A 27,074-nucleotide genomic window follows, 5' to 3' on the forward strand; every position below is an offset into this window, starting at 1 on the left:
TAAATATTGTATTCAATCCTGGATACCATAGTGTAGAAAGGACATTGATCAATTCTGCAACATTCAAAAAACGAATATATGAGTTGAAGGAACTAGGCATGCTTAGTCTAAAGAAGAAGATTTAGGACATGAAAAATGTGTTCAAATATTTGAAGGGCTATCATAAGGAAGAAGGACTGAATTGGTTCTGTTTCGCCCCAGAAAATAGAAATAGGAGCAGATGGATAGACATTTCAAAAAGTCATATTTAGGCTTGATGTCAGGATTTCTATTTGAGCTATCCAAAAATGAGTTGCTTTGAGAAGACCTGCTTTTGAGAAGACCTTTTCATCAAAGGTCTTAAAGCAGAAACTGGATGACTATTTATTGGGTAAATTATAGAAAGAATTCCTTTTGAATATTCCTTAAAGTATAGTTACAGAAATCATTTGTAGTTCCCTAATTTTATAAAACCAAAAAAAAGCAAGTAAGAGAACTTAAAAACCAAATAAGTTAGGAGCTCAGTATCTCAAAAAAAAGAGTTTAGAGATCATTGAGATTATTTTTTTGTAAAAATACTCTCTAGGTCAATGGGAAAGCATTACCCTTGAGTCAGTTTTAAGCAAAAATCCCAGTCCACGGCACTCTTTCCTGTGAGGAAGGAATCAAGAAAACTCAAAGGGACTGTGACAATATTGTTTCTTTAAACTTTGCAATAAATAAATATCTGAGGCCACATCTGAAGTCAAGTCTTCCTGATTTCAGGCTTCGAGTTCTAACTATTGAGCCACCTAGCCTCAATCAGAAAGTTTCTTATTTTGTTTAACTTAAGTTAAACCTTCTTAAGTATTTCACACTAACATGATCTCTATTTCAGAAACAAGTTCATAGGACCATAGAGTTATAGTTCTGCCTTGTACAGCTCACAGTAATTAAGGAGCTCAATGCCCTTCAAGTAAGTTAACTTTTTAGCCCAGGGTTCTTTATCGTTTTGTGTCATAGATGCCTCTTCCAGTCAGGTGAAGCCTAGAGACTACTCAGAATAATATTTTTAAATGCATACAATAAAATATATAGGATGACAAAGGAAACCAATTATATAGAAATTCAATTATTAAAATATTTTAAAAACAAGTTTATACTTACCAGGTTCAGAATTCTTAGTCCATTTGATTTTAAGTTCCTTGAGGGCAGAGCAATCTTTTGCTTTTTTTTCTCTCAGTACAATGCCTGACATATGTTTAATAAATGTTAATTATTAATATTATTTGTTTTAGCCTTCTTCAAGCTATAATAAAGCAAGAAGAAGTGGAATTCTTTTTTTTTTGATAGAAAAATAAACTTAAGCTCACAGAAAGGAAGGGAATTGATTATAGTTACAGAACAAGTTTAGGAAAGAGAAATGGGAATGGAACTCAGAGAACCCTGACTGACTAATCACAGTACCTTTGTCCCCTGTACCATTTCACTTAAGAGAACTTCCCTTCTTCCTTTGACAGTCTAGTGTTACTGAACTGCTAGAACTAAATCTGTCCTGTTAACTATATATCCAATGTCAGTTTGGCAATTTAATCTATGCATAGGATCACAGCTCTTTTGTTTACTCTGATCTCTTTCTCATTCATACACTGTTTTTCTACAGAAATGATTTCATCTCTTGGTTTATTTGAGTGTGGATAGAGCAGCCTATGTGTGAAGTTACGTTACATCTTCATTTCCTGTCAGGACATTTAAAATTGATTTCTACTGGGAGCCAGAGAAAGATAGTCCAGCAGGAGCTCCTGTGCAGAGGGAGTCTCAGAGAGGCCAACATAGTATCATTTCTTAGATTATTTAGGCTTTGAGATGAGGTATCTGCTCAGAATAGGGATACTGATCATCAGACCAATTAGGAGACAAATGGATCTATCTGGAAATTTGAGGAAAGAGGTGTTAAGAGATGAGAAAACAGGAGAGTAGAAGGGCTGCTGTCTCCTCTTTCCCCATAAGATAACCCCATGAATTATGGAGATTTAGAGGGTATGATAAGAAGTTTGTTAGTCCCAGAGAAATGAGGAAAGAAGTATCTTTTTTTTGCCAAGGTAAACCTCTTTATTTTCTAAGCAGCAATTGTCTTAGGTTTCCTACAGAATCTCTAATCCATGGTAGCATCAATTTCATATCTCAACTCTGCAGTCCATTACTTCCCCAGGATCCTTTCTGGAGGCCAGATGGAAGGAAAAGGAAGGAACGGAAACCAAGGTTGGAACTGATGTAGAGTAACGGCAAGTTTGAGCACAGGGCAGAAATCACGTTTCCTCTTAGCACTGTAGGTCCTCTATTTCTAAGAACTCAGAAGATAATGTTGGCAGAGTGTTGGGAGCAAATAATGAGAACCTGTTTCCAAGATCTAAGAATATAAAAAATAGTGAATATTTTCCAACTTATTCAAGTAAGAGGATCATCTAATTCTGTCTCCTAGTGAGAGAGGAAAGAGATCAGTATTCCTGCTTGGGGAACACAAACTTTTTGCAGAGCAAGAGAACTTGATGTTTTACAGCTTTAGCTGAGCAACTCTAGCCTGATTATCAAATATTAGAATTGAGAGAAACAAGCACTGATGCAAGTAAAAGAATATTCTGCTGCTGATTTAAAGACAAGTGAATCGCTAAATATTTTTATTAGCAGCAAATTTGCTGCTGGCTGGAACTAATTTCACGCCCTGTAGATATGGTGCTTAAGTTGGAAATGGCGTTAAATTGCTCTCTCCTTGAGGCGGGTGAAGTTTCTGGTAGCAAAACACCACTAGATGGCACAGACTGGAGCAGCTCCTCAGAGAGAGAGGTGGTTCTGAAACCAGTAGGAGGGGAAGCCAAAAGAAAGTACACCTTTTAAGCAATATTTATATTCTAGAATGTCTGGACTTTTCAAGCACAATAAGTCAGAAAGTAATACTTTGGAGTCTTCATCACCACAGGATAAGTATTCCTTTTGAAGTTCTTGAATTTCACAACTCAATTCAGTCTTCATTCTTCAAACTCATGTGTACAAATACACACATACATACATATTTAGAGCACCTTTATATGTAAATATGTATGTATAGAGCATCTTTATATGTATACCTACATATGTGTATAAATATATAGATATACATAAAATCACACAAATTAGCAGTTAATCATAAACCTTTTTTGTGATGTTCTCTAGTTGCTCTTGCCTTCCTAACTAGATTATAAACTTAGTAAGAACAGGGACTATTGTTTATTATCTACTTCAAAACTAAAAAGGAAAGTAGAGTGGTAGTGCAAGAGTACAGGGCCAAGGATACTAAAAGTCAGAATAAAGGTATATGTAAAAACTGTGTAGATGGATCAGCCAAAGCATACAAAAAAATAATGGAGATGAAGGAAATCTCTGATAAGTCAGAGAATAGGCAGAGAAGTAGGAAATAAAAGAAAACAAATACAAGGGGAAGACCAAGGTAAGTAGTCAAAAAACCCAAGACAATTCCAAACATCAGAAAATCCACATTAGTTCAAAGAGTCAGGGTAAAAAAATATTTAAGATGATCCCACCAAGAAAGACCTTAACAATTGTGGTAGGTTTTTGCAATAAATTATTAAATAGTGCATAGGCATTTAGAAAAGGATGAAGCAATCATTAGGAGTTAACTGAGAATCATGGTGAACAAATCATGCACCAAATTAACTTCATTTCCTTTCACCTCAAATGTTGTTAAGTTAGGGTACAATGAATGCTACAGAAATAATCCAGATTTTTTTTAACAAAGCATTTTACAAACTCTCCCATTATATCCTTGCAAACAAGATAGTGAAATATGAGCTCAATGATGATACTATGAGATAAACTTCCAGCTGAGTATATAATTTTACTCAAACAATTGATTAATGAATAGTTTGGTATTAATTTAGAAAAGGGTCACAATACTTTCTCCCATTTAGATTTTTTTTATCAATAAATTAAATGAAAACATAGACAATATCCTTATCCAAATCACAAGTGACACAAAGCTAGGAGAGATTGTTAATAGTATATATGACAAAATGGGAGTTTAGAATTATCTTAATAAGTTAGAATAAAAAAGATGAAATCTGACAAAGATAAACATATAAAGTCCTACATTAAGTTTCCAGAAATCAACTCTACAAATTCAAGAAGATGAAGACATAGACTGGTCATAGTTTATAGAAAACAATAAAGGGAACATTTATTAAACGTTTATTATGTACCAGCACTTTGCTAAATCCTAAGGATAAAAATATTAGCAAAGTCCCTTCTCTCAAGGACCTTACATTTTAATAAAGGGAAAACAATATAAAAAAGAAAGAAGAAAAGGACAGTGGAAAGGGGTTATATTGTGAAAATGGTGCCTAGGAAGTGATTCTTCTAACTTTCCTATAAATGTTGAGGAATTTTCCCAGTCATGCAAGCCTGATAGCCTGTGTGTCATCCTCAATTCCTCAACTCTTTTTCACTTGGTCTTACTATATCCAATATGTTTCTAAGGTCTGTCAATGTTACCATGGTAATATCTCTGACACTGTCACCACTCTGGTACAGACCTTTATCACCTTATACCTGGACTATTTCTATATCTTGCTGGTAGCCTCCCTGATTCAAGTTTCTCCCCAGTTCAATCTGTCCTCCACTTAGCTGCCAAAATGATCTTCCTCTACTCAGTAAAATCTAGTAGTTCCATTTCACCTCTAGGATAAAATATTTAAAAATACTCTGGTGTTCAAAATCCTTCATAATATGCCCCATGCCTATCTTTTCCCTTCTTACACTTGCTATGTACTCCATGTACATAGCAATGTACTCCATGATCCTGTGACAATAGCCTTCTTCATGTTCCTTAAACAAAAAACAAATTCCCTCTCCCAACTCCAGACATTTTTATTTGTTTTTTTCCATTTCTGGAATGTCCCCTGGCTTCTTTCAAAGTCTCATCTAAAATCCCTACTCTCTAAAAGAAGCCTTATCTGATCACCTCAATTCTAGTGCCTTTCCTCTGATGAGTATTTCTAATTTATCCTGTTTATAACTTATTTGTACATAATTGCTTGCATGTACCTCCTCTTTTGAATTATAAGGATCCCTGAGAATGGGACTGACTTTTGCCTCTTTGTATCTTCAGTGCTTAGTGCAGTGACTGGCACATAGTAGAGATTTAATAAACATTTACTAACTGATGTGGAGATATGGCTTCAGGCAGGATATAGGGAAAGCTCATTTATCAGGGTCTAGGATGGTTATAGAGACAAGAGTCCAAGGTTGTAAAATGACTAGAGATGAGGAGAGAGAAAGATAATGGTGGTATGGTTTGGAAATGGGAACTGAGAAATAATATGTAGGCCTGGTGCTGGGCAAGAAAAGGCAAAAGCTCACATATCAGTGCCCAGTATATTTCCAGGGGCAAAATTCAACTTTCTGGTAGTTAACAGCTAAGAGTTATAGCTAATTATGAAAATCAAGAATATGATGCACATTCTTATTTGCCCTAAAAACAGTTCCTTCCACTGAATTCTCTGTTGCTATTAATGGTATTAGCATTCTACTAATCATTCAGGCCCAAAACATCAGTCACGTTTGAGTCTGCTCTCTCCATTATCTTATATACTTAATCAGTTAACAAAACTGTTTTAAACCACCGGTCAAATTTGGTTCTATACTCTCTTTTACCTTACACGTGGAAGTTAGTCACCAAATTCTATCTATCCTTTCACCACAATATCTTTATCTCAATGAAATGCCCACTTCCTCCTTTGCTGAAACCTAGATATACTATGTCTAGAATATTACCATCATCTATAATCAAATTAGATTTTAATTTAATTTTTAAAAATATATATATTTTCATATTAGTGATGTTGTAAAAGAATAATCAGACCAAAAGGGAAAAACCAAGAGAAAGAAAAAACAAACAAAAAAAGTTTAAATAGTATACTTCGATCCACATTCAGTCTCCATAGTTCTCTTTCTGGATGTGCATGGCATTTTCCATCTGAAATCTATTGGAATTGTCTTGGATCACTGTCTTGCGTATTGTATTATATTGTATTGAGAAGAGCTGAGTCTGTTATAGTTGATCATCACATAATCATGCTATCACTGTGTACCCATGTTCTCTTGGTTCTGCTCACTTCACTCAGCATCAGTTCATGTAGATCTTTCCAGGCTTTTCTGAAATCAACCTGCTCATCATTTCTTATAGAATAATAATATTCTGTTCCATTCATATACCATAATCTTCTCAGCTATTCCCCAATTGATAGGCATCCACTCAATTTCTAATTCCTTGCCTCCACAAAAAGAGATGTTTTCAGGATCTTTTCTAACCAATTCATTTACACATCATTGACACATTAGTTTTCCTAACTCATAATTTTATTCATATCACTTCCTTGTTCAAAATTTTCATTTACTCCTTATTTCTTCCAGATAAAGTTATAAATGTTATATAGGATTTCAACAATGGATCTTAAAGATCGTTGAGGACACTCACTAAATATACAAAGGTCAAATTTCTATTTAAACTGCTAAAGTATGAATCTTAGTTTTCTATCTCTTAACCAGTTTCCTTTTTATTAGAACTTATTTGAGAATTAGCTAGGTGACACAATGCATTGAGAGATGAACAAGGAATCAAAAAGAACTGAGTTCAAATCCTGACTCAGACATCACTGTGTATTGAGCTACTAGATGTTACTACTACTAGTAGTATATGGGTTATACTGAGAAAGTTATTTTGCTTCACTTTCCTAGTCTATAAAATGAGAATATAATAGCACCTACCTCTCAGAGTTGTTATGGGGATCAAGTGAGATATTTGTAAATTACTTTGCAAACCTTAAAGCACTACATAACTGCTATTTACAGAAATAGCATTTTTAATATATAGAAATACTTTATATATTTTATATACATATTTTTATTTTAATTTACATATGTAAATATATTTTACATTTAAATCTATGTAACTAGTTGCTAGCTATTATGTCAAATGTCTTAACGACATCAAAGTTTTCCAAACCTACATGTCCTTTTACAATTTGGCTCCAATTAACTTTTATAGATATCTCACACTATTTCCCATCACATAACCTAAATACTAACAAACTGAATTATTCAGCATTTCCTAAACAAATTGCTAAATTTTGTGATCTCATGTCTTTCTCATGCCCTTTTCTCTTCCTAGAATGCTCTTTCTATTGTGATATTATCTATCCTTCATGGCTAAATTTAAATGTTGCCTCCTCCATGAAAATTTCTCTTATACTAGGGGTCCTTAACCTTTTTTATGTAATGGTTCCCTTTGGCAATCTAGTGAAGTCTACTGATAGAGTCCTCAGAATATTTCTCAATGTATAAAATGAAACAAAACAAAACAGAAAGAATTACTAAGGAATCCAATTATTTTGAAGTCAAGTTATTAAAACTACTTTTTAAAAATGTTCACTGATTATAGGTTAAAAACCCTGCTCTATATTCTCAATGACAACTCAAGTGCCAGATACTGAAAACAACTGTTAACTATTTTAAAATTAACCACATCTAAGAGTAGCATGGTACAAAGGATAGAGGATCTGCTTAGAGCTCAAAAGACTCTCTGTTCAGGATCCCCCTCTGACACATATTAGCTGTGTGAATCTGAGAAAGTCATTTAAATTCTCCATGTTCTAGGCACCTCTCTATCTATGAAATTACAAAGAAGGTTCTAACCTGTCTGTATTGATAAGGTGGAATGAATACCAGTGGAATCAAGATCTAGTATGTAGCACAATCCTATTTGTATCTAAATTATGCTATTTGTCCTTTCTACACCCAAACTCTGTCATTTCCCCTTTTGTCTTCCTCTGTTCTTCATTATCCCACTCCATGGAGCAGGCTGGCTCATCAATTAAAGAATCAGCCCTATTTGCCATCATTTATTTATTGTTTGCTTAAAACAAATGTCTACTGCCTCAGGGCCTCTGAGAAGTAGAACTGAGAAGTAGAACACACAGTTCAATCTTAGAGCTTCTTTTGAAACTATGAGATGGGAGAAGTTGCTATCAAACAAGGCTCTGAATGGCGGAGATAGCATTCCAGAATATAACCATCATACTACTTCTGGTTCTCTAAGAAAAACCCTTCTCTGACTAAAATCTTAGGTTGGATTAGATGCATGCTAGATTCATATGCTGTTTTAAATCCTGATCTTATTTTCCTAATTCTGCCCTAGCATTTAATTTCTCATAACTAATACTTTGTCTTCCATTTTCATTATGCATCCATTAAAGCTTGTCAATTGGAGCAGTTGTATATTCACATGAGTCTTTATCCATATTTTATATTCTCTCAGCTTTAGGTAGAACCCAGGCCATGGCCATAGGTACCTTAACCAAATCCTTGCTATACCCCTCTAATAAAATGTGGAACATAGAAAGTGGTTACTACTCTGACTCAAGCTTAGTATGGTCATCTCTGGGTCCAATAAAGATGCATGGGGTTCAGTCCTGTCATAGCTGCGATAAAGCCTTGAGACATCTGCTAATCCGGAAACCCCATGGTTCTTTTAATACTTTTACACTTTCCCATGAAGCATCTTGAGTTCCCTTCTCCCCCACCCACCAAATGTTCCTGTATAGACTCCAGCTGAGTTTTGTTATATATATCCTTTTAGCAGCTGCCTGGTGTTTGTGCCTCTTGGGCTTCAGTCCGTTTCTCCTTTATAAGATTCAAGAAAATCAGAGTTAACAGGATTCTCCTCTTCCTGCCAGGTTGCTGATATTAACTTCTCAGAAAGGATGCTTTCATTGAAGCTCCCAAAGACAGAGTAAAAAAGTTGGTGACAGATTTTATCTCTTGCTGTTACACTAGATTCCTACTTCTAGACAATGAGAGAACAAAGGGGAATAAATCCCAGCACATCACACTGGTACTCTCTGAGAATTTGCTAATGTAAGTGGTAAAGAAATCCCAATCAGAACCTCCAAGAGGAGAAAATGAACAGGATGCTTCTAATATTATAAATTAGGGAGGAATACCTAAGAATATAAGAGAGACATGTCCCAAATTAAATCCAGTGTGACCAGATTTGTATTTTTTTCCAATGGTATCAGAAGTAACTTGAATGTGGAAACTGGGGAAAGCAGAAAGGATGGTGTTTGGATAGCAAGAGAGGGCAGAAACTAAATTCAGATATTCTTTCATTTGTGCACATACCTTCTGTGACATGATTAATACTTTAAAGTTCCTCTCATGATCATAGGAGTGATAAATGATTTAACACTCTCATTCCATTTTTGTTTGCTTTTGTGTGTGTGTGTGTTTGTGGGTGTGTGGCTCAATCTGACAAATAGGTAACAGAACCACAGAAGGACTACTAAGAGTTAAGGTAAATAACTTAGGTGATACTGCACATATTGTTACTATTTTTTGCCCAGGAAGATATATACATATATAAATAAATATCCACCTACCACAGCAGAGTAAGGAAACACAATTAAGTAATAATGGTCTCTGGAACCAAAAGATTAGGAAAAACTAACAATGTTTATGTTTCCCAGAACTTCAACTTTCCAATTAGTGATGAATTTAATGATTTTTTTAACTTTTAAATATTCTATGGGCTCTTTTTTGTTTCTTTAACCTATAGAGGTACACTATTTCAATGTATGTGTGTGTGTGTTTTTTCTCAATAAGAAACTTCATTTCAGCAATCAATTGAGCTGGATGTATTTGGATTCCTGAGACCTAGCATTCTAGCATGAACTGACTAAATCTTCAAAATGTTGCAATGGGTCACACTCTGGTTTCCTAATTCCTATTTACCACTGTAACCAAAGTGGCTATTTCAGGGTGTGGGCAGGACCACCTGACATCCAGGTGGTGAGTCTACTTGAATTTTGGCAGAAAACCATCTTGATTGATTGGAATTAGCCATGAATAATTTCTTTTTTTTAAATTTATTTAATAGCCTTTTATTTACAGGATATATACATGGGTAACTTTACAGCATTAACAATTGCCAAACCTCTTGTTCCAATTTTTCACTTCTTACCCCACCCCTCCCTAGATGGCAGGATGACCAGTAGATGTTAAATATATTAAAATATAAATTAGATACACAATAAATATACATGACCAAAACGTTATTTTGCTGTACGAAAAGAATCAGACTCTGAAATATTGTACAATTAGCTTGTGAAGGAAATAAAAAATGCAGGTGTGCATAAATATAGGGATTGGGAATTCAATGTAATGGTTTTAGTCATCTCCCAGAGTTCTTTTTCTGGGCATAGCTAGTTCAGTTCATTACTGCTCCATTAGAAATGATTTGGTTGATCTCGTTGCTGAGGATGGCCTGATCCATCAGAACTGGTCATCATATAGTATTGTTGTTGAAGTATATAATGATCTCCTGGTCCTGCTCATTTCACTCAGCATCAGTTCATGTAAGTCTCTCAGGCCTTTCTGAAATTATCCTGTTGGTCATTTCTTACAGAACAGTAATATTCCATAATATTCATATACCACAATTTATTCAGCTATTCTCCAACTGATGGACATCCATTCAGTTTCCAGTTTTTAGCCACTACGAAAAGGGCTGCCACAAATATTCGTGCACATACAGGTCCCTTCCCTTCTTTATAATCTCTTTGGGATATAATCCCAGTAGTAACACTGCTGGATCAAAGGGTATGCACAGTTTGATAACTTTTTGAGCATAGTTCCAAACTACTCTCCAAAATGGTTGGATTCATTCACAACTCCACCAACAATGCATCAATGTCCCAGTTTTCCCGTATCCCTCCAACAATCATCATTATTTTTCCTGTCATTTTAGCCAATCTGACAGGTGTGTAGTGGTATCTTAGAGTTGTCTTAATTTGCATTTCTCTGATTAATAATGACTTGGAGCATCTTTTCATATGACTAGAAATAGTTTCAATTTCTTCATCTGAGAATTGTCTGTTCATATCCTTTGACCATTTTTCAATTGGAGAATGGCTTGATTTTTTATAAATTAGAGTTAATTCTCTATATATTTTGGAAATGAGGCCTTTTCAGAACCTTTGACTGTAAAAATATTTTCCCAGTTTATTGCTTCCTTCTAATCTTGTCTGCATTAGTTTTGTTTGTACAAAAACTTTTCAGTTTGGTATAATCGAAATTTTCTATTTTGTGATCAGTAATGATCTCTAGTTCTACTTTGGTCATAAAGACCTTCCCCTTCCACAGGTCTGAGAGGTAAACTATCCTGTGTTCCTCTAATTTATTAATAATTTCATTCTTTATGCCTAGGTCATGAACCCATTTTGACCTTATCTTAGTGTATGGTGTTAAGTATGGATCAATGCCTAGTTTCTGCCATATTAGTTTCCAATTTTCCCAGCAATTTTTATCAAACAGTAAGTTCTTATCCCAAAAGCTGGGATCTTTGGGTTTGTCAAAGACTAGGTTGCTATATTTGTTGACTGTTTTATCCCTTGAACCTAATCTATTCCACTGATCAACTAATCTATTCCTTAGCCAATAGCCATGAATAATTTCAACAAATAATGCAGAGCACTTGGTTCTCCTGTTTCTGAGCTACACTAAAAAGAAATCTCCCCTCTCTCTCTGCAATGCCAGGAAAAGCAGGGATTTTTCACCAAAAACAATACTGAAATAATGCTGAGGAAGCATTCCAGGTTTGATTTCCGTTCAATTGTCTTGTTCTGTCAGCTACAGCAACCCCTCCAAAATCCAGGCTTAATAATTTACGATGGAAAGACAATTAATAAATAAGCACTGAGATTGAAGGTGTCAGTCCTAAACAATGGGCTTGTTTGCATCTTCCTGCTTGGCATCAAAACCAGCTATCCCTGTCTTCTTCTACTGAAACAATTCCATTTGTAATTTTCATAAAATGTATTTTACTGCTGTTCCTATTAATCAGAACATTCTTTGAAAAGAATTTTACTGCAATTATAGAACCTTTTAACTTCAACTGTTCAGCAAACTTAATGATTTTTCATGATTTCATAGAGTAACAGAGAAATACAGAAAGTAAATAGGTCAGTGGTTTTATATGCATATTAGCTGAAATCAACACATTGATCCATGAACCTAGACTATATTCCCACCTTCTACTTTCCAAAATTCAACTCATGAACTTCTCTCTATCACTTAAATTATCCTGATCACCCCACCTCTTATAGGAGCTTTTCCAAATTGGATTCTTTTATCAAGAAAAATGAATACTTAAGAAATGTAATCAACTTAGTCATCAACCATGATTTCAGAAGAATAAAGCAAAAAGAATGGTACCCACCCCTAAAAAAGCTCATAAACTAAACATGCAGAATGAGACATAAAAAAAAAAAAAAAACTTGGCCAAATGTGAAGGCAGTTTACTTCACTATACATATTTACATATTTTTTTGGATTTTCTTTCATTTTATTTAGTGGGGAGAGATTTAAAAGAAAGAGAAAATAAATGCTTGATAATTGTAAAAATAAAGAAATTAACTTCTCTTAATGCCATACGGAGTCTCATAAATGAATAAAATACAATTCAACAAACATTTAGTGACAACTTAATGTGCAAAAAGGTTATACTATATGTCAATATAATGCACACATGGAAAACATTACCTCTGTGTTCACAACAATCTAGTAGAGGGAAAATACATTTACACAATTAACTGTGATATAAGTTAAGGTTTTTTTCTACTTGAGATCAGAGAAGCTACCTTCTTCTATGAGACTTAAAGAAAAAAAATTTAGTAGATGAAGAAATAAAATGTACTCAGGAAGCACTTCCAAGAATGAATTAGAGCTTGTAAAGACTATAGACAAGGCAAGAAATGACCTATTACATTAGTTCAAACACTCGATCATGAGTGATGACAATGGAGGTAGAAAGTAGGGAAGAGTTGTAAGAGATATTTTAGGGTAGAATTAATAGTCACTTGCAGCTGATTGGATGTGGAAGAGGAAAGAAGACCCTGAGATTTTAAGCCTGAATGCTGGTACTGGCAACAAAATAAGGATATTAGGAGCAGAAATAGCTTTTAGAAGAAATATGGTAACTTCAAATATAGAGATATTGGGAGAACATTTAGGTAATTATGTTTGGCAGACAGCTAAGAGTATTGAACTAAATTTAGCTTAAAAGAAAGGATGAGACTGGCTATGTACATATGTATATATTTGAGAGTCATATGAATAATGATGATCACTGAAAACATCACAGTGGACAACATTGTCAAAAGGAAGAAAGAAGAGTAGTAAAAGAAATCATTAGGGGAGTTCACATTAGGGAGCAGAAAAAACAGCAAATAACAGCTAGTCAGTTAAGGAGCCTGACTAGAGAGTCGGTGCCTAAATTTATGATCCTATGATCCTATAACTAAGAAGGAATATTTTAAATAGGTAGAGATCAAGCAAAAAAAAGTCACATCTTAGTGTTGAATCCTGCCAAAAGCTCAAAATGAATGAAAACTTAGAGATCTTTGGATATGGCAAATAGCAGATCGTTCTTTATCTTAGAGGAAACAGTTTCAGTAAAGTGGAAGACTTTGCAGTAAAGTACAAATTCATATTGCAGGGAGTTGAAGAGTGAGGTTTGCTTAGAAAGTACTGAAAGGTAGCAAGTATAGAGTGTTCTTTCTAAAAGTTTAGCCATGAAAAACTGAAGAGAGATGAAATGATAGCTTGAGAGTTTGTTCGGAACAAAGAAGTTTTTTTGTTTTTTTTTTAAGATAGGAGAGAGCACTTTATATTTGTAGGAACAAGAGAGGGAAAGAGTACAGAAGAAAATTTAAGAAAATCAGTAGAGCAAGCTTTCAAAGAAGATAAGAAAGTATAGTATCAAGGATACCATCATATATTAGCTTTGTCAAAGTGTAAGGTCAACTCTATCTCTAAATGCAAAAGGCAGGAGGAGATAGATGAAGTCAGTTTTTTTAGGTATAGAAGAAGGAAGATAATGAATGTATATCACATTGAATTGCCTTGATTATTTTTGTAAAGTAGGAAGTAATAACACTTGCTAAGATGGATAGTGATAAAGTTGGGGTTTGACAGTAGAAAAGATTTGGAACAATCATTATGAGTTCTATAATAAGGGTTCAATAAGCGATAAATAAAACAACTGCCACATAGTACTAAGAGTTTAATTGATATCAGATAGAAAGTATGGTTCAAAATGGTTTCATGATTTCCTAACGAGCTTTACTTCACAAGAAAAGGAAGAGGAAAAGCAGATGATGGGACAATCTAGGTTGAAAATTAATTGGCAAGGATTGGAGTGTACCTTACAAAATCTGACAAGAATGCATTGACCTGTTGTCCTAAAAATCTAATCAAAGGCATTTCAAAATAAAAAGTCCAAAAAGAAATTGGAAACAAAGAAGATGCCCATCAATTGAGGGAGCAAAAAAAATCTGGTATATGAACATGAATGCATTGAAATATTCCTATACTATAAGAAAAAATGAAAGTGAATTCAGAGAAGCAGGGTGAAATATATATGAACTGATACAAAAGTAAGAAAAACCAGCAAAACAATATGTATTATGATTGAACCTAACAATGTGAGAGGGGGGAAATTTTAAATTCAAAGTGGAGAACAGAAAGAAGTTCAAAAGTTAGCATAGACATATAGGATAGTTTCACAATTAACATTTAGAATTTACTACATTAAAAAAAGGCAACTATATAAAATGGAAATTCATAGTTTCATATGTTTTTCTTTTGTGTGTGTTCTGTTTTGTATATGGAAAAACTCTGTGTGTTTAAGTCCAGAAGTTAATTTTTTTTTTTGTTTTTGCTGAGGCAATTGGGGTTAAGTGACTTGCCCAGGCTCACACAGCTAGAACGTATTAAGATCCTGACTTCAGGGGTGGTGCTCTATCCACTGCGCCACCTAGGTGCCTCTAGAAGTTAATTTTTTTTTAAAAGAATAACAATTTGGAATTATGCAAGTAAAATAACTAAAATGTCTAAAACCTTTGACTTCAATAGATTAAATTGTTAAACATTTACTCTAAGGAGGAATTTGACTTTAAAAAAAGAAAGGAAGGCTCCACATATACCAAAATACTTCTAACAGTGGTCTGGTGGTAGCAAAACACTGGAAACAAAATAGATGTCACTGATTAGGAAATGGCCAAACAAATTGTGGCACATGAAAGAAATTACTATATTATAAGAAATGATGAATATTATTAATGGAGAGGCACAGGGAAAGACTTACATGCACTGATGCAAAGAGAAATAAGCAAGCCAAGTAAACATACAAAATTATCACAACAATGTAAATGAAAAAATGATAATCAGAAATAATCAAAATGGGAAGTAGAAACAAGAAGCCAGAATAACAGACTTCCTCAAGTGAATGAAACAATAGGTTTATGTTAAGTTAAAATTATTTTATAAATGAGAATAGAACACTAGAAGAAAAAATAGGAAGAGAAATTAGAGCTATGGGAAAACTGAAAAAAGAATTAATTTTGACTAAGATGTGTGAAACCTTACCCAAGAAAAAACTCTGCAAACTAATATGGATGAAATACAAGCTAGTAACTCTGAGACAGGAAATATTAAAACAATGTCAAAAACTAAAAAAAAAAAAAAAAAAAAAAAAGTTAATGTAAAGTATACCATAGCAAAAACACCTGATCTAATAAATAAATCAAAAAATACTTTAAGAATAATTAGACTACCTGAACATCATAATCAAAAACAAAGAACTCAGATATAATATTTTAAGAAATCATAAAAGAAAATCACACAGATCTCTTAGAACTAGAGAGCAAAGTAGAAATAGAATCAACTAGTCACCTTTCAAAAGAAATCCCAAAATGAAAATTCCCATGAAAAGTCCCCTTGTCAAAATTCTGAAGTTCCAAGTGAAAGAAAAAATGTTCCAAGAAACAATAAAGAAAGAATTCAAGTATCTAGGAGCCATAGTCAGGACACACAAAATTAGCCAGATACCACAAGTAAGAAGCAGATATCTTAGAATATATTCTTACAAAAAACAAAAGATATAGGATTTTAAAAATTCATTTATTAATTTTTAACATTTACTTTTATAAGATTTTGATGTCCATTTTTTATTCCTCCCTCTCCTCCTTCCTTCCCCAAGATATCAATCAATCTGATACAGGTTATACATGTATAATCATATTAAATATATTTCCATATTAGTCATGTTATGAAAGAAGAATCAGAAGAGAAAGGAAAAACCATGAGAAACAACAACAACAACAACAACAAAAGTGAAAATAGTATGCTTCAACATGCATTCAGACTAGATAGTTATTTTTCTGGGTGTGGATAATATTTTCTATCATGAGACTTAAAATTATATTAGATCATTGTACTGATGAAAAAAGCAAAGGCTATTAAACTTGATCATCTTCACAATGTTGCTGTTATTATGTATAATGTTCTTCTGATTCTGTTAACTCCACTCAGCATTAATTCATGTAAATCTTTCTGAAATCTGGATGCTCATCTTTTCTTACAGAACAATAGTATTTCATTGCATTCATATACAACAGCCATTCTTCAACTGATTGGCATTCCTTTGATTTCCAATTTTTTTGCCGCCACAAAGAGAGCTCCCATAAATATTTTTGTACATATCAATTGACCTGATAAAACAAATCCAGGAACTATATGAACACAATTACAAAAGATTTTTCACATAAATAAAGTCAGATCTAAATAATTGGAAAAATACCAATTGCTCATGGTTAGGCTGAGCTAATATAATAAAAACGATAATTCTATTTAAACTAATTCACTTATTCAGTGCCATACCAATCAAACTGCCAAAAATCATTTTATAGAACTATAAAATGATAACAAAATTCATCTAACAGGGGTTCTCAAACTATGGCCCACGGGCCAAATGCAACAGCTGAGGACGTTTATCCCTCTCACCCAGGGCTATGAAGTTTCTTTATTTAAAGGCCCACAAAACAAGGTTTTTGTTTTTACTATAATCCGGCCCTCCAACAGTCTGAGGGACAGTGAACTGGCCCCCTATTTTAAAAGTTGAGGACCCCTGATCTAGAAGAACAAGAGGTCAAGAATATTAAGATGAATAAAGTAATAAAAAATGCAAAGGAAGGGGGTCAAGCCAAAGCAGATCTAAAACTATATTAAAAAGCATCAATCACTAAAACTAGTTGGTATTGGCTAACAAATAGAGTGATAGAGTAGTGAAATGGTTAGCTACATAAGAGCCAATAGTCAAAGACTATAGTAATCTACTGTTTGATAAACCCAAAGACTCCAGCTTCTTGGATAAGAACTCACTATTTGACAAACACTGCCAGGAAAACTGGAAAATAGTATAGCAAAAACTGGGCATTAACCAACATCTCATACACTGTATTAAGATAAGGTAAAAATGGATCCATGATTTACACATAAAGTGTAATTCCATAAGCAAAATAGGAAAGCAAGGAATAATTTACCTGTCAGATATATAGAAAGGAAATAATTTATTACCAAATAGGAAAGAGAAAACATTATGAAAGGCAAGATGAATAATTTTGATTACATTAAATGAAAAAGGGTTTGTACAAACAAAGCCAATGCAACTGAGATTAGAAGGGAAGAAGTAAGCAGGGAAACAATCGTTTTAACCAGTGTTTATGATAAAATTATGATAAAGCTATGTACATTTCTAAAATAAAAAGAAAATTCAGTAAAGTTCATAAGAATATAATTCATTCCCCAATTGATAAATGGTCAAAGGATATGAACAGGCAATTTTCAGATGAAGAAATTAAAGCCATCTATAGTCATGAAAAAATGTTCCAAATCACTATTAATTAGAAAAATCCTGGTGAAAAAAACTCTGAGGTACCACCTCACACTTAACAGATTGGCTAATACGATAGGAAAAGAATAATGATAAATGTTGGCGAGAATATGGGAAAACTGGTACACCATTGTTAGTGGATTTGTGAAATGATCCAACCATTCAGGAGAGCAATTTAGAATTATGTCCAAAACGCTATCAAACTGTATACCCTTTGATCCAGCAGTGTTACTATTGGATTTATATCCCAGAGATCATAAAAGAGGGGAAAGAACCTGCTTTGCAAAAATATTTGTAGTAGTTCTCTTTGTGATGGCAAAAAATTGGAAATCAAGAGAATGCCCATCAATTGGGGATTGGCCATGGTATATGAATGTAACAAAATACTATTGTTCTGTAAGAAAAGATGAGCATGCTGGTTTCAGAAAGATTTACATGAATTAATGCTTAGTGAAGATAGCAAAATCAGAACATTATAAACAGTGACAACATTGTGCAGATGATCAAGGTTGTTAGACTTGGTAGACAATGATCTAACACAGTTCTAAAAGACTCAAGATAGAAAATGCTATCCACATCTAAAGAAAAAATTATGGAGTCTGAATGCAGATTGAAATATATCAAAAGATATAGATTTGCAACCAAGAATAACTTATCCAACAAAATTAAGTATAATCCTACCAGCATAAAAATGAACCTTTAAGAAATAGAACAGGATCAATAGACTACAATCTTCTGGTTAAATTCAATCATCATCTGCTTTTGTATAATTTGTGAGAAAAGAATTAGTTTTACATTTTAAAAGTTTTATTGAGCAATAAAATATAATAAATTAGTGGTCATACAAAAACAAGTAGTGAATCATATTTGACCCATGGTTTGCCAACTCCTGAAAGAGAGGACTTGCAAGCATTTCTGATTTAAAAAAGACCAGAGCTTAGAAGACACTGGAATGCAAATACAAAAGCAAAAAGAAACATAAAAAGGTAAATATGAATTATCAACATAAGGGACTAAAATAACAATAATATGTTTACTTTCTAATACAAGAAGATGATAGATATGTTCCCTTAGAACTCTATCATCATTAGGGATCATAACTCTAATAGGAGAGAGGTCCAGAGAGTAGTTCTGCTAAGTTTTGATGGGCTAAAAAATGGAAGATAGGGATGGAATGCAGTAGGGAGATAAAAGGAATAGGAAGTATGGAGAAATTATGTATAATAATTTCACATATATGTATATGTATATATGTATGTATATGTATAACACACACACACATATATATATACATATATAACTGAGCTGTGTAAAAAGCAGACTATATAAATAAGGAGGAAGGGGTGCTGAGAGAAGCTGACATTTGAATGTCACTTTCACCTGAACTAGGTAAAAGAGAGAAGAGTACACACAAATATCCACACATTTGTAAGTAACAATACATTTCACTTAATTGGGAAAATAGTAGGAAATACAAGAAAATATAGTAGAAAACTGGGAAATAGTAGGAAAAGGAGAAAAGGGAGAGGAAGAGTTATTAAAGAAAGAATTAGTCCTAAGCAAAGCTCTCACTAAGGAGAACAAATCATAAAGAAGTGTTTAAAGGAAAAGAAAGAATATGAGCATATGATTTGGTGTTGGATGAGATAGATAAGATAATCAAGGGAACAAAAGCAGATTGCATCAAACCTAGATTTCTAGTACATTACTTCTCTCTTACCAGAATCTTTATATTATAGATGTTGGAGGGAATATAGGAAAACTGATACACCATTGCTAGTGGGTTTATTAAATGATCCAACCATTATGGAGAACAATTTAGAACTATGTCCAAAAGGCTATCAAACTGCATACCCTTTAATCCAGCAGTGTTACTACTGGATTTATATCCCAAAGAGATCATAAAAGAGGGAAAAGGTGCAAAAATGTTTGTAGAAGTTTTCTTTGTGATGGCAAAAAATTGGAAATTAAGAGAATGCTCATCAATTGGGGAATGGCTGTGTTATATGAATGTATGTATATGTATTACATATATAAAGGAGAAGGTGATAAACAGAAGGAAAAATGTAAAAGAACAGGATGGAAGAAAATCCACAAATGAAAATAATTATTGTAAATGTCAGTGGGATAAATGTGTCCATAAAACAGAAGAAGATAATAAAATGATTAGAAAGTAGAATCTAATACTTTAACATATTTAACATGTATTGGATTACCTGCCATCTAGGGGAGAGGCTGGGAGGAAGGAAGGAAAAAGTTGGAACAGAAGGTTTTGCAAGGGTCAATGTTGAAAAATTATCCATGCATATGTTTTATAAATAAAAATAAAAAAGAAAGTAGAATCCAACAGCATGTTAGTGACAAGAAACAGACTTAAAACACAAACATTCATACAGAGTTAAAATAAGAGCTAGGACAAAATCAATTTGCACTTCCGCTGAAATACAAAATGTAGGGGTAGCAAATGTGATCTCATAAAAAGCAGCGGTAAAAAAGATATTTGATGGGGATGAATGTACTCCAGCAAAGGACCATGTTCATAGCAACAATCCAGTATCTGTGTGGGCCCCAGTGAAGAGCAAACTGACCCTGTAGAATTATTTTGTATTGATGGATTATAATATACAGACAAAGCTATCCTATACTGACTCTCACTGTTACCTTATAAAATCTGGAGGTTAAGCTACAGATAACACCTCTAGGGGCTATCATATATCTTATATATATATAAACAGTATAACCATAACTTCCAAATGATTTACTGACACACAATTAGCATTCTATACCTTGCTCTGGGTCCCACCTCTTCCCTTATTAAGTGCAAGTTTCACTACGGAATTTGTTTGCTTGCCAAGTGTCACAGTGTTACCTGGAGATGTGAACTCATTCTGGACAACTCCCCACCTTCATGAATTCTTGTACCTCAACAATTTTGGTGCCTCATGTGATCAGTCTATTGTCTCATGCCCTTTCTCAGTCAAGGTAAGCCTCCCATCTCTCTCCTTTTCCCCTATAGTTGCATCTAGGAAGACTTGTTAGGTCATATTGAGAGGAAGATAATGGAGCTTTAAAAACAAAGCTACTTTTTTTTTCTTTCTTTTTTTTTAATAGCTTTTTATTTACAAGTTATATGCATGGGTAATTTTACAGCATTGACAATTGCCAAACCTTTTGTTCCCATTTTTCTCCTTCTTCCCCCCATCCCCTCCCCTAGATGGCAGGATGACCAGTAGATGTTAAATATATTAAAGTACAAATTAAATACAAAATACATATACATGACCAAACTGTTATTTTGCTGTACAAAAAGAATCGGACTCTGAAATATTGTACAATTAGCCTGTGAAGGAAATCCAAATACGGGCAGCCAAAAGTATAGGGATTGGGAATTCAATGTAATGGTTCTTAGTCATCTCCCAGAGTTCTTTCGCTGGGTGTAGCTGGTTCAGTTCATTACTGCTCCATTTGGAACTGCTACAGTTCCATATCGGAACTGATTTGGTTCATCTCATTGCTGAAGATGGCCAGGTCCATTAGAATTGATCATCATGTAGTATTGTTGAAGTATATAATGATCTCCTGGCCCTGCTTGTTTCACTCAGCATCAGTTCGCCACTCTTTTTCCAATGAGAACCATCAAGTGGTCCCAAATACAAAAAGACTTCTTGGAAGAACTTAAAAAGGATTATAAAAAAAATAAAATAAGAGAGATCAAGGAAAAATTAGAAAAAATAAGAGCAATCCAGAAAAGCAGGAAAATTATGGGAGGGGGGAATCAATAAACTTTAAATAGAGCATCAAAAACTTAAGGAAAAAATAATTCCCTTAAAACTAGAATTAGGTAAAGAGAAGTTAATGATGTTCTAAGACACCAAGAAATAAAAAAAAAATCAAAAGAATAAAAAAGTAGAAGAGAATATGAAATATTTCATCAGAAAAACAATTGATTTAAAGAATATAATATGAGAAGAAATAATATAAGAATAGTTGGACTATTTGAAAATTATGATTAAAAAAGAATTTTGATAAAATATCATAAGAAATTATGAGGAAAATTGCCCTGAACTTTTAGAATAAGAAGGCAACGCAGAAATAGGAAAAACAAACAAACAAACAAAAACTACCCACTGATCACCATCTGAAAGAAATCCCAGAAAGAAAACAAAGAGAATAATAAAGAATAATAAAGAAAACAAAGACTATCATAGCCAAATTTCAAAGCTCCCAGATTAGGGAGAAAATGTTAAAAGCAACAAGAAAAAAGCAATTTAAATATCATGGAGTTACAAGTAGGATTATAGAAGACCTAGCAGTTACTATGCTGAAGTACCATAAGTCTTTGAATTCTATATATTTTTTTAATTCAAAAGTATTTTATTTTTCTAATTATATATAAAGATAGCTTTTAACATTCATTTTGTAAGATTTTGAGTTTCAAATTTTTTCTCCCTTCTACCTTACAGCAAGACAATAAGATATAGGTTGTATATCCCCAAAACAGCAAGTAATATGACATAGGTTATACATGTATAATCATTTTAAATATATTTCCATATTTGTCATGTTGTGAATGAAAAATCACAACAAAAAGGAAAAACCATAAGAAAGAAAAAGCAAACAAAAAAGGTGAAAATAGTATGCTTCAATCCACATTCCATAGTTCTCTCTCTGGATGGAGATGGCATTTTCCATCTGAAATGTGGAATTATCTTGGATCAATGTATTGCTGAGAAGAGTCTATTAAAATTGATCATCATATAATCTTGCTGTTACTATATATGATGTTATTTCCAAGTTTTCTGAGATAAGACTGCTCATCATTTTTTTATTATTACAATATTTTATTTTTTCAAATACATGTGAAGATAGTTTTCAACATTCACCTTTGCAAAATCTTGGGTTCCAAATTTTTCCTCCCCTCTCCAAGGCAGCAAGCAATCCAATATACGTTGAACATATGCAATTCTTCTAAATTTCCATATCCATCATGCTGCACAAGAAAAGTCAGATCAAAAAGGAAAGGAGGAAAAAAGCAAACAAATATACAACAAAAAGGTGAGAATATTATGCTTTGATCCACATTCAGTTTCCATAATTCTCTCTCTCTGGATATGGATGGCATTTTCCATCACAAGTCTATTAGAATTATCTTGACTCACTTAATTGTTGAAAAGAGCCAAGTCTATCACAGTTGATCATCAAATAATCTTGTTGTTACTATAGACAATATTCTCTTGGTTTTGCTCACTTAGCATCAGTTCATGTATATTTTCCCAGGCTTTTCTTTTTTTTCTTTTCTTTCTTTTAAAATTTATTTATTTTTTGCTGAGGCAATTGAGGTTAAGTGACTTGTCCAGGATCACACAGCCAGGAAGTGTTAAGTGTCTGAGTAAGATTTGAACTCAGGTCCTCCTGACTTCAGGGCTGGTGCTCTATCTACTATGCCAACTAGCTGCTCTCAGCCTGCTCATCATTTTTTATAGAACAATAATATCCCATTACATCATATACCATATACCATAAACCATAACTTATTTAACTATTTTCCAACTGATGGGTACCCACTCCTTTACAGTTCCTTGCCACTACAAAAAGGGCTCCTACAAACATTTTTGTAAATGGGTCCTTTTCTCTCCTTTATGATTTTTTTTGGGGATACAAACCCAGTAGAGACACTGCTGGATCAAAGGATATGCACAATTTTATAGCCCTTTGAGCACAGTTCCAAATTGCTTTTCAGAATGATTGGATCATTTCACAACTCCACTAACAATGCATTAGTGTCTCAATTTTCCCACATCCCCTCCAATATTCATCATTATCTCTTACTGTCATCTTCTTGCCAATCTGATAAGTGTGAGATGGTACCAAAGAGTTGTTTTAATTTGCATTTATCTAATCAATAATGATTTAGAGCATTTTTATATGACTATAAATGGCTTTAATTTCTTCATCTGAAAATTGCTTGTTTATATCTTTTAACCATTTATAAAGGAATACTATATTTCTTTTTTTTCTTAAAAAATATTTTATTTTATTTTTAATAGTATTTTATTTTTCTAAATGCGTGCAAAGATAGTTTTCAACATTCACCTTTGCAAAACCTTGTATTCCAAAATTTTCTCCCTCACCAAGACAGCAAGCATGTACAATTCTTATAAACATATTTCTATCTTCATCATGCTGAACAAAAAAAAAAATCAGATCAAAAGGGAAAAACACACAAGAAGGAGAAAAACAAGCAAATAAATAACAGCAAAAGGTGAAAATATTATGCTTCAATCCACATTTCTCCTCCATAGTTCTCTCTCTAGATATAGACAGTTTTTTTTTCCACCACAAGTCTATTGGAATTGCCCTGAATCACCTCATTTTTTTTAATTATAGCTTTTTATTTATAAGTTATATGCATGGGTAATTTTACAGCATTGATAATTGCCAAACTTTTGTTCCAATTTTTCCTCTCTTTCCCCTCATTACCTCCCCACAATGGCAGGTTGACCAATACATGTTAAATATGTTGACGTATAAATTAAATACGATATAAATATACGTGTCCTAACAGTTATTTTGCTGTACAAAAAGAATTGGACTTTGAAATAGTGTACTATTAGCCTGTGAAGAATATCAAAAATGCAGGCGGACAAAAATATAGGGATTGGGAATTCTATGTAATGGATCATAGTCATCTCCCAGAGTTCTTTCAGTGGGTGTAGCTGGTTCAATTCATTACTGCTCTATTGGAACTGATTTGGTTCATCTCATTGCTGGAGATGGCCACGTCCATCAGAATTAATCATCATATAGTATTGTTGTTGAGGTATATAATTATCTGGTCCTGCTCATTTCACTCAGCATCAGTTCATGTAAGTCTCTCCAGGCCCTTCTGAAATCATCTTGTGGTCATTTCTTACTGAACAATAATATTCAATAATATTCATATACCACAATTTATTCAGCTATTCTCCAATTGATGGGCATCCACTCAGTTTCCAGTTTCTGGCCACTACAAAAAGACCTGCCACAAACATTCATGCAAGGAATACTGTATTTCAAGAGCAAAAGAAATGGGGTATAACCAAAGATAACTTACCTATCAAAGTTAAATATAACCTTGAATGAAAAAAAAAAGGATATTTAATGAATCAAAAGACTTTCAGGTTATTTCTGACAAAAACAGCAGATATTAAGGGAACATAACATCCAGGAGAAATATAAAGTAAACATTAAAGACCAATTATAATGAACTCAATAAAATAAAGTTGTTTACTTCATATATGTGAAAATTTTATCAGCATTTTTATGATTGTCATCATTATTTGTGTAGTTTGTGAGAAAGATGTGGATGAGATGCATATGATGGGGTGATAAAGAAAAGTATTTTTTTTTATCATATGAAGCATAAAAGGAAAAACTTATGCAGAAGAAGCTAGTGGGGAGAGTGGGTCATGCTGGAACCTTACTCTCATTAGTCATGAGTTAAAAATTGAAATCTATGAGTCTGTGTTTCACATATATACATATATAATACATATATGCGTGCATATACATATATATGTATATACACACACCTATGGGTTTAAAAGTCTTCTAAATTTGGAAAGAAACAAGAAGACAAGGGTATAGGGCAGGGGGTGAGGATAAGGGAAGGACACCTGGAGGGGTAAGTAGGTTAAGGAATAGGAAAGCAAGGTAGCAGATAGACATAATGCAGAGAAGTGAGGAAGGATAGAAATAGTCTGAGAAAGATAGTGAGGAAAAATAGGAAGGTGGAAACTACACAAGTAATTATAAGTTAGAATGTTAATGGGATGAATTTGCCCATAAAACGAAAACTGACAGCACATTAAAAATTTGATTCAACAATATGTTCCTTTCATGAAAGGCTACAAAAATGAGAGACATGCATATAGATAAAATAAAGGTCAGTAGTAGAATTTATTATGGAAAACAAAAAGCAGAGGCACTAATCATGATTTCAGACAAAGGTAATGCCAAAACAGATTAAATCAAAAGAGAGAAACAGGAAAACTACATTATGTGTCAGCAATATAATTTCATATTGTTTTAGACCATTTAAAACAACTACACAATATAAAATATCTGAGAGTATATGTGCCAAAAAACAGACATAGGAACTAAATGAACATAAACCTGAAACACTTTTTAAAAACATAAAGTCAGATATAATAATTGAAGTAATACCTATTGTTCATGGTAGAGAAAGCCAATATAATAAAATAAAATGACCGTTTTACCTAATTTAATTATTTAATACCAAGTCAATTAAATTACAAAAAATTATCTTACTGGGTACAAAAAAATAATAACAAAGTTCATTTGAAAGAACAAAAGATCAGGAACTTTAAAGAAAAGAAGGGGCAAAGGTGTAAGAAAAGCAGCTTCAGTAGAATTAGACCTTGAACTATTATATATATATATATATATATATGTTATATATGATATTTATATATTAATATGAGAGCATTGTTGAAGTGTAAAATGGATAACTTTGATTAATTAAATGTTTCTTGTATAAATAAAACCCATGCATAGAAATAGAAGGAATGCAGAAAATTAGAGGAAAAATCCTTCACAGATTCTCTCTCAGATAGCATATAGTTGGCTTGGAATACTGCTGTGATGTAAGAAATGATGAACTGGTTGATTTAGAAAAACATGGAAAAGTGAATTTATGAAGGTAGATACTATCCATCTTCAGAGAAATAAGTGAAAAATAAGCATAATATGGTTTTACATATATGTGTACAAGTGTATATGTGTATGTTTATATATTTATATATGTGTAATTTGTGTATGCATATGTGTGTACATCCATAATTAATTGTAGTTTCATTAAAGTGAGGAAGGGGAGGAGAAAATAAAGTAAAAAGTGCATAGCAGAGAACAAAAGAACCAAAAGGAAGCAAACGCAAGTTTGAAAACAATTTGGAGAGTTTGTTATCATCTTTCTTGAAACAGAAATGTATTGTTTTATATTAAATCCTGGCTTTGCCAAGAAAATCCCAAAAGGACTTGGGTATGACTGAAATGACCAAACAACAACAATCCACAGCAATCCTGAGAAAGAAATTCATATTTCTAAATACATTTATGAATAAAGGAAGAAAGACTGGATAATATAATTGAGCAATCAATAATAACAACCAAAAATAAAAACTAGAAAATCAACAAATAAATTCCTCCCCCCCCAAAAAAAAATAGAAGAAAAAATGGAACAGATAGAAAAAATAAAAATATTAATGAATTAATAACT

This window comes from Sarcophilus harrisii, chromosome 3 (assembly GCF_902635505.1).
Source record: "Sarcophilus harrisii chromosome 3, mSarHar1.11, whole genome shotgun sequence".
In the NCBI taxonomy this organism is placed as follows: domain Eukaryota; kingdom Metazoa; phylum Chordata; class Mammalia; order Dasyuromorphia; family Dasyuridae; genus Sarcophilus; species Sarcophilus harrisii.